This window comes from Chaetodon auriga, chromosome 3 (assembly GCF_051107435.1).
Source record: "Chaetodon auriga isolate fChaAug3 chromosome 3, fChaAug3.hap1, whole genome shotgun sequence".
NCBI classification, from domain to species: Eukaryota; Metazoa; Chordata; class Actinopteri; order Chaetodontiformes; family Chaetodontidae; genus Chaetodon; species Chaetodon auriga.
The window spans coordinates 19,755,676-19,771,409 of NC_135076.1; positions in this window are offsets into that span (position 1 = coordinate 19,755,676).

Genomic DNA, 15,734 nt, shown 5'->3' on the forward strand with positions numbered 1-15,734 from the left:
GAGAAAGAGAGGGGGAGAGAGAAAGGGAGAGAAAGGAGGAAGGAGACAGAAAGAGTTGTGAACAGGGATGGAGAGTTGAGCCCTATATGGGTAGTTATTTAAACAGCAACAGAACCTGCCTCCAGTCTGTGATCACCCCCTCCTCGTCCTCCCATGTTCTCACCCCTCCCTCCTTCTTTTCATCCTGTCACTCCATCCTCTCCATCCATTGCTCCTTCACTCACCACTCTGCGTCCACTCCATCCTGACTCCCAGACTATCACTCTGTCAGACACATACTCCACCCTATCAAACCACCCATCCAAGGTCTGGCTTCTCCACCCCGTTCACTCACTCTTCAAACGTGGCTGATCTCCTTATTTGGGTTGTTGTGTTTTCAGAGAGATCAGACAGGAGAGAGAGAAGCGCAGGTCCTGTTTCCACATTTAACCTCCCGTCAATGGACAAAGAGCCCCGCTGGCACACAACATCTCACACTCAGGGCCTTAGAGACTGTGTATATGAGAGGATGAGAGTGAAACGTAAAGTAACAGCGAGGGAGCATTTGAGAGATAAAGACGGATAGAGAAAGAGAGAGAAAGCTCCCATGTTGTAATCACACTGTCATAATATTTGGACATTAAAACAGAAGGCACTGCCCTGCCCAAGTCCAGAGTTATATCAAGGAGACATATAGTGAAACAGGGGCTATGATGTGCTCTGAGAGATGAACACAAAACTGACAAGGACAATGGATGCAAACAGAGATAATTACCCATTAACTGAACAGCGTAATATTTTTTCAGGTTGGTATCACACAGCTGTAACACTCTGCACGGTAGTGTGAAGCTGCGACCTTCGCATTCTGTAAATGTGTGCCTCTATCGTGGTCTCTCTATCACTGCTGCTTTGGTTTTATGGCTATGTGATGTAATTCGGACAGCTCCTGTATGGTTATCAGAGGGAGCATAAATGTGTGTCATAAGTTGTGAGAAGTTACGAAACACTGTCTGAAATTTGAGCTCTGAGTTCTGTGCAGCTGATATTTGAGTTTGGTGAAACCAGACTGAGAATCCGAGTTTGTGTGAACAATGGAGACCACTGTCCACAGCTCATGGAGAGAGGGATATGCAGAAAGATGGAAGGCCCCTAAAGGAGGGGATCCATGGATATGAATGTGTGCACAGAAGGACAAACACACACACACACACACACACACACGTACTTCTAGCTTGGAGCTAGCTCGTAGACTCATCACTAAATTTGTGTGTGAAGTCCATACTAAGCTAAGTAGTTTCAAGGTGTTTTCTAAATAAATGAGTAAGGCCTTTAGTCATGTGTAAATCAGTTGCAATCAAAACCAACATAAAGTCACTTTATAGAGAACAACCAAAAGTCTGCATATTGAATTTTACAGAAATGTAACGACACACAGCAGCTTTAGCTCACAAATGCTGCTGATGCATGCAACAGGTATTTTCAGCCAGGGGACACTTTCTAACATCAGCTCTAATTACACCTGACCAGTCAGTCTATTTGTTGCTCTGCTCACTCATGGCAACCAATTATTCAGTTTTCTCTTTGTTCCTTTTGCTTTCATAATTATGAATGCAGGCCATACATTCAGTGCACCTCTTCAAATTCAGCCGCAGCTTCTACCTGTTACATTAACAGTGGACTATAACTGCAGTCAGGAATGCACTATGGGGTTTCCAAACGACAGTATATTGTATTATCAAATACCTACAATAAATCCATGTTGTTTGAATTCTATGACAAAGGAGATTACAGGTATTATGACCATATTACATAACATAGCATTATTTACAAAGATCAGTTATGAGTGGTGGAATGCAGACCTTTTGACCACTCCACCTCCCTGGTTTGATCCATCATAAAACTTTGATTCAAAGCATCTGCTCCCTTTGCCTTCAAAGCACTCAGAAACAAAACCCAGAATGAAGTTAACGGCCAAGATCCTGAAGAAATCTCTCAATCGTGTTTTATTGGGAGAAAATGTGTTGACAGTGCAAAGAAAGGCCGTGCTGAAACTCTGCACTTCTGCTGTTTTCACCCTCTGATGTGAGCAGCAGCTGTCTGTGGTGTTTATGTGGACGAATTGCAAAACTGATCCACAACCAAACTGTCCCTCCTTCTGTGGAGCAGGAGTGACGGCCAAGGGGGAAAAAATGGGTGAGGAGGAAAAACATCACATAATCGTCCACTTTTCTGGTAAGAGATGTGATCTGTGAGGAAGAGTTTGGTCCATAATCAAGCTGCTGCTTGCTGTCTGGCAGCATTTCAAGGTGACTGCAGCTTGAACAACAATGCAAAGTGAGAAGGAAGGGCTTTGTATTGTTGTTGCTTGACTGTTGGAGGCTGTGGTGGCTTCATTGTGTTTTGCGACGCAAACAGGATTAACGGCTTCAAGGTGATATGATCCACAATCATGGTAAAGAGTATAATGCATTGATGTGGATTTAACTACCCAATACTAAAGTGTAAAATACTTAAAATTAGCTCAACCTTAAACATCTACAGGAGACTTATTAATCCGAAAACATCAAAGATAATAATAAAACACAAACAGTGAATATTGAATAATTTTGATACCGTATTTTGTTGTTAAAACTGTACTTCTACTTAAGTAAGGTTTTGAATGCAGGACAGACTTTTTCACAGTGCTGTATTAGTACTTTTACTTCCACCACTGGTTTTAAAGTAGTAATTTGTGCTCTTCTTAACACTGAGTTAGGTTGCAGGACAAATAATAAATCAGATTTATGGGCTTGGGTCAAACCAGCTGAAGCAGCTTCTTGTCAGACTCTTTGCTGCCTGTTTAATATCTTTTGAAATGTGGTTTAAACTGTTAGTTTGGATGGAAGACTATCAATTGAAAGCCATGCTAGAGGCTTTGTAAGGCTGCACTTAAGCACGGCAGTGATTTAAGCTAAATGCTAGTGTTAGCATGCTAACATGCTTACAGTGACAATGCTAACATGCTGATTTTTAGCAAGTGGCACTTACCAGCTTCATCATCTGAGTTTAACATGTCAACATACTAAGATTTGCCAAAGCACTATACACAAAGGACAGCTGAGGCTGATGGGAATGACATTTGTCTTCCTGATGATGGTGCTCCATCGACAATTTAGGAATCAGCAAAGTCATTTATCGAATAGTTGCTCAGAGACTTCAGTCTGGACCAAAGTGGTGGACACGCAGACCTACATTGTCATCCTGAGAGCCATGCTAGCTAAAGATTTAGTTGGGTTTAACATTGGGCAACTTTTTAAATTCTTCATCTTAAAGGGATAGTGGCATTATAACATGAACACAAGTGATGGATGGATGTTAAATAGTGGGTTTGTCAGTAATACAAAGGGATCCTGTTTCTAAATTTTCCATTAGGGATCTATTAAATGTCTTGAATCTGCTGACACTAAAATTATCCCCTCTGTCTCCTCTGCACAGCACTAGCTGCGGTCTTCTGGTCTTATTTGTGAGGCTGTATGAATGTCGCCATGTTCCACCCAGCCTCAGTGAGTAATTCAAGAGTGTAATTTAGTGTTTTCAATTTTCTCTCCCAATGTCCCAAGTATGCTTTCTCTTACTGCTGCTCAGCCACAGAAATGCTGCACACAGGCCCAGACTAAACATGAAGATATTTTGCAAATGCAAGCTGAGTAGCCAATGAGATTGTATGTTTTGGATTTATGATGGAGAACAGGGCATATCGGAGAGAACTGGACTGGTGTCCTAGAATGCAAAGCTAAACAGAGAGGCCTCTCCTGTGTGCGTGTATGTGTGAACTCCTCTGGCCTTGGGGTGGAAACATACCTCATGACTCACCCAGATAGGACACCACCTGGACTCTGGTGACACGCACACACACACACACACACACACACAAAGACAGTGAGGTGTATCTTCTCTATAACATTCTGTCTGTACAGGCAGAAGCACATGTTTCCTGTATGAGCTTCTGTGCTGCCTGCAATGACGTCATGACCACCTGCTTACTCACCTAATCACATGTGCACGCACACACACACACACACACACACACACACGCACACTCCTCTCCAGGCATTTCCCAGATGTTTGGATCATAGTTAACCAATCAGAAGTGTAGTTGCATGTCTGAACTTCCCTTTGCTGTGGGGCAAGTGCAGCACGTCATTGTTAATAGATTCTGGCAAACTGTTGAAGGCGAAATTACAAACATGCACACACAGTTGCATAATGTCATTTTACTCAGAATCAGAAATCAGAAATCAGAAAAAGCTTTATTGCCAAGTATGATTTTACACATACGAGGGATTTGTTGTGTTGCAGTTGGTGTATTAGTTGGTGCAGTTGGTGGTTACCGATGCACATTTGACTGTTCTCAATATCATGCCATCAGAAAATGTGCATATGTGCATTTGCAATGAACCAAATGACCTGATGTATTGTTGTGCACAGTTTGAATGTAATGAACAATGATCGCAGGTATTTGTGCCATCTCTATACAATACGTTTACAGCTCAATAAGTTGACAATCAATGCACAGTAAGTCAGTGTGTTGATGAAGAATTGTTGCTTGCCACCTGGAGACAAAAACCTGCAGCTCAGGTTTCTGCAAGAACAGGAATCTGTGATTAAAGTGATTAAATCAGGGAGTGTCATGTATTTTGTGTCACGCCATACATCTAACTTGCTTTCTCAGACTCTGACAAATGCACCATCATCTCAATCGGGTCGGAACAACATCGAATCATTGTTTTAATAAACCTGAACTTTAGTTCAGGACATTGGGGTTTGTGAAATATATGATCTAGTCTAGTCTTGTAACAGTTTCCCAATCATTTTGATTAATGATAGTGTTTTTACACAACGGGCTATGACCCCACTATCTGTGAATTTCTGATTATGCAATGACTTCCTCTATCTCAAACAAGTGTCAACATTCCAGATGCATTCAAGAATGACACATGAAATACCTCCTCAGAACAGAGACAGACACAGATGACACAGAACTTAGGAAATTAGTTTGTAATTTGGATTCGTAATTTGTTGCTCATAATACACATTAATCATCAAATTACTTTCTGCCGGAAAAATACTTGAAAGCATATGCTTCATTGTCTGTATTCTTTCAGTAGTATACTCATATGAGTGTCAAAATCGGTGTCCAGGAAGCCCAGCAAGGTTTCCACGTCTACTGTAATAAACAATAAAACAATCAACATGTATAGTAACAGTCTGCAGAGTCGGTCAATCAGGTTTACTGGTATCAAGATTTCAGTTTCAATTTCAAACCCTGATGATGAATTTATTCTCTTGTAGAGCCGGACAGTTCATTCTTCATCTTAGAAACAGCCGTGGACAAAAAAACTCAGCTCAAGGTCCACTTACTCCCTTGTTGTGGAGCTTTTGACGGTATACAGCAGATTGATTCAATTCAGCAGGATTCAATGTGTTGATAAACATGGTGTGGTGTGGTTGAAAACTTGCTCTGTCCATTACTGTTTCCCATAACTGCTAAGCTCAAACTCAGGAGCTTCTGACCATATCGCTCAGTCTCTGCTGATGAAGCAGACTTCATATGATTAATTTCAGCTACATTTTTTTTAAAATTCTACCTTATTATATTCAAACTTTCCAACTGTTCTTTAATAATATGTGTAACCGTATGATGTTAACTCCTCTTCATATCATCTAAACTTTCAAATTCCCAGAAATATTACTGAGCACAGGACCTTAGTGTCTGCAGTGGTACGGCCCTAAAATTAACTGAGAGAAGACAGAAATATATACATAATGATAGCACGCCATCAACACCTATGAGCTTAAGGAAGCTGAGTTTATAGTCACAAAGAAAAGGAAAGAGATAGAGAAAGTCAGACTGGGTACACTATGTGATAGATATGACATCATCCTGACATGGTGGTGACACACCAGCTGCTGAAGCCTCCAGTTCACCAGTGCAGCCTGGTCTTCGGCACTGACCTTATAAGGACAACATCCCTCTTATTCATTTATTATCTGACTGACGGACAAGTTAACTGACAAGCCCAGAGTTGAGAGAGAGGATGGGGGGGGGGGGGGCTGGGGCGTTCAGAGATCTGCAGTCTCATAAAGTCGCGTTCATTATCACCACTCCACACTTCTTCCCTGTCCATAACGCCTCTCTCATTGTCTTCCTGGCTCCTCCAATGATTTTATTCCTGACACCCTTTCCCTGTCCTTGCTTTTTCTTCCTCTCATTACCTTGTTTTCCTGTGTGACCGTGTGTTCACCTCCTGTTGAGTAAGGAGGTCAGTGTGGATCGCACACAAACACACGTAAACACACACCCATGCACTCACATCTGGCTGTAGCTGGATTTTACCACTTTATGAGTGTGTGTGTGTGTGTGTAAGTGGGAGGGACTGCAGCAGTCAGGGTGAGAGAGGATGAGGACGGCCCGGCCTCCAGCTCCAGAGTCAGAGAGAGGAAAGCCCTCCCACAGGAAACCAGCGCTCCACTCCACATGGCCTTTTAAGGTAAAAAACTCCCCAAAACTCTTCTCACTAGGGAATACAGCTAAGATATAGTCACATTTAAAGCTACAGAGAGAGCAGGAAAAAGCAGGGTGGAAGCCTGTGAGTGTGGAAAGACTTTATGAAAAGTTAAACAGAAGAAAACTTTTAATCAGACACAGAACTTGGAAGGAGGAAAGTCTCCCTGAGCATTCGCCTCTCTTTGTAAATGAATTATGCATTAAGAGTACAGCCTCTTTCATGTGCTGTTGCCATTTATAACTCGCATTTTCATAACATTTAACTATCACAGCCAGTATGGCTGAGGGCACACATTAGCTCTGATCATGGCTGTATCTTTATGGCAAAGTCGGTGACCTGCTCCACAGAGATGGAAAACATTCATGTCTGAGTCATGTTGAGTGGAAGGGAGTGTGGGAAGTAGACCCCATGCATTTCTTCCACATGGGAAAATGATGTGCAATTTAAAGCCACTGTAAACAAAACATGCATCCACAAATTAAGCCATTATGGGAAATTGTTGTATATCAAGAGAATTGCACAAGTTTCTAACTGTAGGTTATTATCTCTTTTGGTTCATTACAACCAAAGATTTTCACTTGACATCAGCAGTATTCGGTTTGTGTGTGCACATATGAGTTTGTGTTGAACTGTTGATTTATTCGCCCCTGCTGTCGGAAACGTGCCACAAAGAGATGTAATTATGTGCAAACACTCACGTGTGATGCCAGGATGGTTTAATATCTCTATCTCTAGTGATTGTCTTCTGTGGTCCAGACTGAAAAATCTCAACATTTGTTTGATGGATTGCCGTGAAAATTTAATGAAGAGATTCAGGATTCCCAGAGGATGAATCTTACACACTTAGATGATTCCCTGAGGTTTCCTTTGGTGCCACCATGAGTTTGATCCATTGGATGGATTGCACTGACATTTGGTGCAGACATTCATGTTCCCCTCAGGATGAAAACTGAAGTGGTGAACATGTTAAACATTATCTGTTGATTGGGATATTAGTATTGCCATTATGAGCATGTTAGCATGCTTAGCATTTAGCTCAACCATAGTCTTTAAGTAGAGTCCCACAAAGATGCTAGCACAGCAGTTGATTCACAGGCCACACTCAGGCCCAAAGTAGTCCTGCATGAAGTTTGAATGTTGGTGTGCCAAAGCAGGGGCTCAACTAGGCTCAACTTTTGCTGCAACCCGATGTGCTGTTGGCACTGTGTTAGCCTCGTGATTGTCGGGACGAAAGAGAAAATAAATGCCACTGTGACACTTTTCCAGAGTTGTAAAATCCTGTGTCAGAGTACCATGAACATCTGTGCAGTGTTTTGGCATTTTAGAAGCCTTCAAGTTTATGGATCTGTTCATCAAACTGGACTTCCTGGATCGAATGTCATGTCTCATCTGATGGCGCCTGAAGCAGTACATCCCCACCAGCTTGTTGCATTGTTTGAACACAGGGCTGGTTTTGGACTGAATCACTTTGTTAAACCGTATATGGATGAAGCCTTCACTGATAAACTGATAAATGCCAGTCCCAGAGTTAGGATATCAATGTAGATTAGTGATTCTGATGTTTGAAAGCCTTTCAAAAACTGTTTGCTAGCAGGTTACGATTGGCAGGTTGACATTAAGAACTGCAAGTACTGATAAACATTTGTAACCTCTGTAAATATTTGAATCTCATATACTTGTAACCAGTGGATTAAAATGGTGCGTGTGTACGTGTGTGTGTCTCCTTTGGCGCTCCCTCGTCTTGCCCTCTGTTATCTGGCCTAACATTTGCCTCTTTGACATTGCTCACAGAAGTTGTGTAAATAAAGATCCCTGTGGCTGAATGGCTGTAATGAGAGCTTGTCTTGCACCAGTTATTCAGTTTTTATCAGCTCATCACACTCATTCATGAGAGAAGGGCTGACAGGGAGAGAGGAAGGAGAGGAGGGGAAAGCTTTTCTGGTGGTGGGGAGGAGAGAAATTGTGGAAAAAAAAAAAAAAAAAAAGGTAGGTCTCATTATAACTCAGCACATAGATATTTGCAAACATGTACACTTCTCTGCAGCATCACTTCTGCTCACTTTGGCTGCAGTCAGTAATTTGTGTTTCGGTAACATTTTATACTAAGGCTTTACCATTACCAGTACTTAAGTCATGGAGATTCATCACATGAATTAATGCAGATTATACTGTATCATTGTATCAAACACTGTACTTATACTTCTGATACTACTGCTGCTGCTGCCTGTAACAGCCAAATTTGCCCTGTGGGGGATTAATAAAGTGTTATCTTGTCTTCATTTGATCAGCAGAACAGCAAAAAACTTGCTCTGTGTTGCCGCTAAAAATCATCCACAATCAACATAATGTGGCCTTGTGAAGTTAATATGGCATTTTTTTTGCAAACTAATGCCTGTTTACATGTCCAGCAGATTGCAGACCAATATCAGCATTCATCTAGAGTTTGTTTCTTATGATCTGATGAAAGTAAGTCCCAATATTCACCTCACCTCCTTTTAGCTCTGGTTTGGTCTCCACCAACTCCTGGTGGAAATATGTTTCTGTACTCGGCTTTCTTCCCCAGCTTGTTCATTTCCTGTTTGATGGAGCATTTTGTGCTGAAAGCAACTGCCTGCTGATGCTGGAAAACACAGTTCATGGCAGCGCAGAGAGTGAACCAAACAGTAAGGTTGCGGGCTGTAAAATTAAAACAATTACGTAAAACAGCCTATAAAACTGTGTAGAGCTCATGTCACACATACAGTCGTCACTGGACTCACTGTCACTGCATATAAAACTTGCGACTTGTTAAAGTGCAGCTTTAAAAGTAAATTACATGCTGCAAACAGCATAAAATCGTGCATGTGAAAATATGTTTTTGAGAATGTACTTGCCTTCTTTGTATGTACACATTTATGTACACAGTATTAAAGCAGACCTCGTGTCTTTCTAAAGGTTGAGTATCCAACCTTTTTAACAAAGCCGTATTGCAGAGGTTATCTAGGTACCACACTTAAGAGCCCATGCAGGAAGAATGTATGATGTTATCCCTCAGCCATTCTGCTGATAGCTGCCAACATACCCCGGCTAAGTGAACCATTACTGGAGGTGCTGCCGCTGCCAACATAGTCATTAGAGGTCAAAGGTCGCTGCATGAGTTATCAACACCCTTCCTGGATTAGAAATGAAACAAAAAGGAGACGAAGTGGCGAGCAGAGCACAAGAAGGCCGTGAGAATCGTTTCTGCTGAACAGTGCTGCCGAATCTCACATGAAATGGATCAAATCAAACAGCTGCTTCACATTTGCATTTTGACTCAAGCTCCTTCTTCAGATTGTAGGCTCACTGTGACTCCCTCTTGGCTGAACTTCACTCTCTCCAACCGCTGCACCTTATCCAGAAACAGTGCTGCCTGCCTCGACTTTAACCTCCCCAAAACTCTCTCTTCTCACCCCCCTCCCGTGCTCCCTCCACTGGCTGCTCACATTAAAATCTAAAATTCTGATACTGAAGGAACTCCTCCAATCACGCAGCGGACCCGAACTGCATGGGTTTGATTTATGACTGCTGGCTCTTCCAGTGTCACCAGCCTGGCCTGAAACATTTTCCCTCCTGGTTCCCAACGTGGGCCTGAACTTCCCTCCCACATCAGGACACAAGAGTCACTCTCTAACTTCTTTTGTAGCCATTCCCACCTCTTCTTCCTCAGCTGATTACCAAGCTTATGTGGTCATTTTTCACTCATGTAGCACCTTTGTGTCACATATCAAAGTTCTAGAAATATCTGGTTGCTGTGATCTGTTGAGCTGGGAGCAGTTAAACTACACATGAGCATTATCTAAATACCAATGTTTTAAATAAACACTATAGCTCATGAAATGACATCACGCCGGCCTATGAACAATATGTTGGGTGGTGCTGCTGACCGTAGAGTGTATGTGTGTGTGTGTGTGTGTGTGTGTGTGTGTGTGTGTGTGTGTGTGGGAACAGGTCTGTGTCTTTGCGTCTCGCCCACATGCTGTTAAACATATGGCTTCATTTACAGACTAATGGAAGGGGGTCATTTGTCATCAGCAGTATAAACAAATGAGGGCACACACACACACACACACACACACAGATCTGATCTCTGTTACAATATATTCTCTTTTTTCCCATTAAACTGTTTCTAAATCAGCTTTAACGTTTCATTCTGTGTCAGTGTACCTTTGTATATTTGCTGAGTTGCACCCTTTCCCCCTCTGTCCCTGCTAGAGGATATTGCTGGTTTCCATTCGGAGGGGTGTCCCTCTCCCCCCCCCCTCCTTTCCTCACTGCTTGCTCACAAAATGTAGTCACTTTTAGAAAAGTGTGTGAGCAGCTCCCTCTTCTGGGCTTGCAGACAATCACGACTGTCTAGAGATGGAGCGCCAAACAGGCTCTGATTGTTCTTTCTTTGCCTCTTTTTCTTGCATTCAAAATGAGTCGAGTAAGAAACTATGACAGGGTCCCCACAAAGTCTGATTTATCTGAAGCATGTCTGTCATTTAAAGGTCTGACAGAATCACAATCACAATCAGAAATGATATGAAAAACACTCATTTAAAGTTTTGCAGTTTTCAGCTCACCTATTAGGGTTAAAAACTAACATCTGTAATAAAAAGCAGAGGAAGACACAAATTAGATGTGCTGCTGATCATACTCATGCCAATTAGAGAGCATGAGTTACACTTCACAGGACTTTTTCATGAAAGACATTTTCACATTCCTGCTCTGTTTCATGGTCCTGGTATTGTGCCTTTATGCTCACTGTCATGACTTACTGGGGCACTTGAATAACCTGTGCTTTTCCTACACTGACAAGTCAAAAAGTCTGGTGTGAAAAAGGCCGATCATACAGCTGAAGATAATGTTCCTTTCTTGGTATGTCATTGGGAAATTTAGCCAAATTGGACTGAAATGTTGCTGTAGAACAAACAAATGTTAAACCTGTGTTTGTGTTCATGCTGCCTATTAACATCCATCTTTTTAATCAAATCCAGTTTTTTCTACATATAGAAGATTTTACTACACCAGTTTCAAAATAGCACCTATTACTGCAGATATTTTGTCTGTTTCAGCTCTCCGTCTACCGGCATTCATTCAATTACCCATTTATATGTAAAGACAACGGCTGATTCAGTCAAAGGAAAAAAAAATGGGTTAAAACCACTGCGTGGTGATTTTTTAAATGTGATCACGATGTCCTTGAAATTCTTCTGATGGTGTAAATAGTTTGGATAAAAATAAAACATTCCAGTTATAATCAGCACAGTCAAGCTTTGGTTCACACTGCTCCCTTGACTGTTGCATCAGTTTGCTGATCAAAGTATAATTGACACTGAATAACCTTTTCTGAGCCATACCAAATACACTTTATCCTGTGTTTAATAAAAAGGGCACAGGCTGTTCCTGTCCCTGCTGATAGTCCCTGCAGTTGTTTCGGTAATCTTGTATCCGAAAGACCTCGTCTGTTGTTGTGGGTAGCTGTTCACGTCATGACCTTGAGCCCAAGATGGCAAAGAGCAAGATTTATACAAGATGGGGTGAGAGCTAGGCCATCTAAATTCTCTGTGAGTCCTCTCAATCTAGTGCAATAGTGGGAGATTTGAGGTAGTGCTGCATGCAGCACTCGAAGGGTGTTATGATATAAATAAACATTACTACAGGCAAATATTTGCACTCAGTGTTACAAGTGTACCAGTTCAGTTCAGTTCATCACTGAATGTCAGTGTTTCCCAATTCGTTCTGACTTCGATCACTTGTGCACACAAACCGCAATGAAAAAGGAAATAAAACTGCATATTGATAAATAATCCATGCAGCTCTGTGGGCTCTATTTCATTTTTTAAAGCTCTCTCTAGGGGGAAGCATTGCATTGTAAGTGGAGTGACTTCTGCAGTGAAACTCTGACACCTCAGCTGGCCTCCTGTCTTCCCCTGAACTGAGAATTTGCACCTGTGTGAGGTTTACTGTAACAAATCTGATGAACCTGCCTTCAAAGGACCTCCAGATCTCTGCAACAAGCCATGTGCTTCATGTAAAGCACAAATATGCCTCTTACTTATAATAACATAACTTGACATATTAAGCCATGAATTGCATAGATGTATGACACATGACTACATTTAACAATATTTTTCACAAACATTTTGGTTAAAAAAAACATTTATTTTACTTTTACCATGTGGTACCATGTTGAAATACAGCAAATGCATCAGATGCATCAATAAACAGACAGAGATGGATGGCTGCTGCCTATCGGCTCATCTAAGATTTATGTCAACGTCTTGAATACAATGCACTCATTATGGAGTGTGACACAGACTGGATATTGTGTGGTGCCTGGGCATGAAGAAAGGGAAGGCCGCGGCCCTTTGTGAAGTGGGTCAAGCCTGTGAAGGGTTTAACAGTTGGCTATGTCAGCAGAATGATGTGATTTGATAATTCCCATAGCCTACGAACCCTCAGAGAACCAAAGAGTTGTTAAGGGCCTGCAGTTGTTCCAATTATCCCATGATCCTTTGTCTGGCACTAAATACCAGACATTTGTAGGGTCATATTGGATGTCATGTGTAGTGTTGGTTTGAATTAGCCTCAAAGGCAACCAGAAAGTCCCTTGAAAACATTTCTGTCAAGCAGTGAGCAAACCTCATGAGAACTTCACACCCTGCAAAACCCAAAAGGAGAAGTGAACATGAACCCTTGGATGCGGAGCAAAAAATCTGTACGTGGATGATTTCCCAGAGCTGTCGGGATCAGTTAGAGCAGAGCGGGATGAAAATAATTACATTTTTCATTTTCTTTGCGAGCATACATGTAGCAAGAACTGAGAGCCAAGCATTTGGGAAACGATCATAAATTTTAATTCCACATGTTTCCCCTGTCAGGTTTCTGGCGGTGGGGCTCTTTAAAATGAGTGCAAGTGAGGCAGAGCAGCCTACAGCCTGAAATGAAATGCTCAAATCAAATGACATTTCACGAGGAAAAGTTTGTATTTCAGTCACCTTGCCATCTAAAGTCACCATCCTGGAGTAACCTCTCTTAGTTCACAATAAAGGTGATTACAGGAGAAGTAAAGGTTACACAAGGAGGAGTGCAGCTGTTCAAAGTACAGTTGCTAATTTGACATCTACATTTCATTTATGTGTATTTTTTTTGACAGGTTCACTTGCAAAATCTCTTAAAATAGTATAATCTCTTTAAATATGCTTAAATCATGAACACTGGGGCTCACTCAGACAAGCTGAGGGACGCATGAAGGTGTTCAGTTACACTTCCTTTTACTGCAAGTAGACAACCTCCATATGTGTGCATGTGAGTGTGTGTTTGTGTGCACATTTGTGTCAGCCAATAGTTGTGGGTGTGTAAATTCTGTGATGTCATTGCACGGATACGGGTGATCCCCTGCCGTCCAATCGGTGTGAAGCAGGAGTTTTCTGGGGGAGGCAGTCACTGGATGATTAAAGGATGGGGGAGGTTAAGCTCTAAACCAGTCTGTAAAACATTGACCTGTGGGAGTAGGTTCGTGGTGTAGTATGTTGTCTGTAGTAGTGTCTCAGGCCAGAAACCTGTCTGCAGCTGCCCAAGTGTGACATCTATTAGGCTGATGTAGCTCGACATGAAGCATCCAAGACATGAGAAGACTTGAATTAGATGAGGATGTTGTGTCATTGTCTTAACAACAGTCAGGTCATATGCATCAAGATCAGGGTCTGGATCCCCTCAAACCTGCTTAAAAGATCAGAGCATACAGACATACGTCGGAGGGAAGATCAAGAGACTTCTTAAGAAATCAAAAAGAAGTTTTCAGGGCTTCAAATTCAATCACATTCATAGTTATTCATCATAAAATACCATCTTAGGCTATAGGTTTTGTTTTAATCTGCGTATATGCATTCAGTATGGCTTGCTGGTATCTAATTTCATGTTTTACTTGCAGCGCATCGTCCATCAGCCCTCACTGGTGTCCATATAGCATGGAGGCTTTAATGATTTCAGGAAGCATTTACAAGTGAAAGACATTTGGTGCTGGTTTGATGCTTGTTAATGTCCTGATCTTTACTCTGTAAAGATCTCTGTAAAGCCTTTTATCTTGGCAGGGACAGCAGGATAAAAGTTTATAAGGCTATTCATCTGAGACAACCGCATGAGTTATTTATGATTTTGATAATTTTACGAGAGAAGCTGCAGCAATTTTGTGCAGTTCAGCGAGTAATTGGGTTCTAGGGGAGCAACAATTTGTTGTGGTGATACTGATGGCAGAGCTTCAGCTTTCTCTCTGCTGTATCTTGACCGTAGCGACCTGAAAAACATGTATTGAGGCCATTGAACTGCTGCAACACATTACCCCATGTTCCTGTGCTGGAAATATATACATGTCTCAGCTGTTGTCCATTTCTTATGCACACAGCAGAGATTATTAAACACTGAAATGGAAACTTGCTTATAGATCAAGAGGAATTCTGTGAATAATTTCACGTTCAGCAAACTGTTGCACACTTGTTGCTATTTTTCCATGCGGAAGTACATACACCAAACAGGTGACTCTTATTTTAAGCAGCAAAACCTTTGCCTCAATTTACCTCATTTTCAGGTCAAATGGTGTTTCATTTCCTCTTCAGACATTATTGTTCCTCAAAATTACCCAAAACGGCCACAAACTATCTCTGACACAGGGTGCGTCATGCAGATGATTGGTTCCTTCTCATATTTGGAGCCATTTTAGCACTTTCTCTATTATACAAGGACCTATAATAAGACCTGTGGGAGGAATGTTCCTTTGTCAGGAAATTAATCAAAGTTCAAAATTTGGCATTTATTATCAATGGCTAAGGAAAGCTCATTTTAGCCTCAAAAGTGGTAAAACTCCCACTGACTGGTGATGCTCTGACTTTTCTTGTAGCACCACCACAAGGTTGACATTTGTGGGTGTGAGTCTCAAAATGTATTTGATCAATGCTATAAAATTTGCTATCAGTTATCAGTATTAATTGTAATTAACCTTGATTCTGCCCTCACCTTTCGTCTAGTCCCACCATCAGATCAAAACTTTGATTTATGACCTGCAAAAACAATGAAATTCCCATCAGCCCTTGCATTTTGTGTTTAGTGCTAATTAGCAAAAGTTATTCTGCTGACATGCTAAGCTACGATGGTGCACAGGGCGAACATTGTACCTGTAGCATGCTGGCATTAGCATTGAGCTCA